We start from the raw sequence: 1,902 nt of genomic DNA, 5'->3' as shown, positions 1-1,902 counted from the left end.
CAAAGACAAGTCCTTCTTGTCTCTTTGTCGTCGTTCTGTTCTCGCGCTATATCTACCATCTTTAAAAGGTACCACAGCCACTCAGAATGTATATGTTGTGTGATATAGCAGGAAATAAAACACCTCTTATTTAGAGTGATGTGTAATTCATGTTTTCTACATATTCCCAGAGGCAAAAGGTTTATTTCTGAGGAGGAAAACATGTTTTTGGTGCAGTATCGAGTCATGCAATTCGAACCAAGCACCATAGGGTTTCCTAAAATTAACTAGAGGGCACTCAGGCACTGTGATCATTCAGCGACCATGGGAATGATGGGTAGTACGCACATTTGCCTAGTCTTCGTACTTGCAGGCGACAAATCGTTCTTGCGGCTTCGTTCAATGCGGTGTTTCGGTTTTAGTTTGAAATAAAGCTTCAAACCTTTGAAACTTCGTGACCAAATTTGGAAAAGTAAGTCTAAAATATTGATGTGGTGAAGCACAATCGCTGAACATTTGCTGATTTTTGTTTCGTGAGAAAACAGCTTCAAGACACACGAACACACACTGAGCCAAAATCAGGCCAGAAGTACGAAGTTTAGACAAATGTGTGTACTACCCATCATTCCCATGCTCGCTGAAGCACCGTGCGCTGCAGCTTCCATAGACACTAGCGCCAGAGTTCCCTCTAGTGTATATTAAGAAACTCTATGCCAAGCACACAGCAAATAAACACTCAGAAACACATCCTTATGCCTCACGCATTACATAAAGTTGCAGTTACGAGACAAAACACTGCGACGCCAAAGAAAAATTTTATGGCGACTTCTATTGGGAGAGCAGGAGCACTCTATAGTACGCTGAAAGTGCTCTCTTCAGAGCTGGCGTGTTTCAGTGGTCGAACAGGTGCAGGTTCACAGTCATCCATTGGTAGAGCGAGAGCACTTTCGCTGCGCCGAGAGCAGCCAAGAGCAGTTTGTAGTGCTCTCGCCTGAAAAGCAGAGTAGGCACAGTACGACGAGTCACGTGGCCTTTGAACGTTGCAGTCTCCAAATTTTTGTCCAGCTGGCAAGTGCGGAGTCAACAGCAGCAACCACGTGTAGTTTGACACTGCTGTTTTGTACATATGGCTACGATTACAGCTGGACATCTGCCCACTGCGTCTTTGAACAAGCACCCTAGGTATTAGGACAATGAAGAACTTTTGGTTGATCGATTTCTCACATATTTTGCTGCTGCCCCACAGAGAATATGCAGAGGCTTAGAATGTTTCGATCACATGGTCTTCGCACTCATTACCCCCTTCACCTGCCCTCCGGGAGCGCGCCACATTCCCGTCGCAGGTTGAGTGGCCCTGCTCTCAGTGCTCTGCCCCCCACTTCTCCCTGCCCGGCCCCCATACTCCTGTTCTCTCAGTGGAATTTGCCATTAGTAAATTACCCATCCACATTACTGAAAGCTTGATGCTTACAGCAAAAGGAAGCTTGATGAGAAAACATACAAAAGGAAAATGGTTGTGGTGACACCACCTTGCAAGTTCCCACATGAATCTTCTGTGACGTCATACATGTTGACGGAGTCTAATGCAGCCGTCACAATTTTCTATTCATAAAAATGACGTGCACTGTCCCCTAGGGAAGGCCAGAAGCTTTCCGCAAAAAGCTACTAGAACTTTCATTCACTCAATGTGGCCCACACACCAAAATGCCTCGAAAAATGTGGCATCACACTTACATTTGTGCAGAAAGATTTCAGCGTAAAATTTTCAAACTTTTTTACCACTGTTTCTTCTTTCATTACTGAACCTGTTCAGTCGAACATTCTGCATGAGTTCCTGTAATTGCATGTCAAGTACATAGGTCGCTATGGAAATATATTGCGATTGGATGGAGTCCACGTTTAGCCAGTAAAATTGTGAAGAAA

This window comes from Rhipicephalus microplus, chromosome 6 (genome assembly GCF_043290135.1).
Source record: "Rhipicephalus microplus isolate Deutch F79 chromosome 6, USDA_Rmic, whole genome shotgun sequence".
In the NCBI taxonomy this organism is placed as follows: Eukaryota; Metazoa; Arthropoda; class Arachnida; order Ixodida; family Ixodidae; genus Rhipicephalus; species Rhipicephalus microplus.
Note: the sequence above shows the minus strand (reverse complement) of the source record.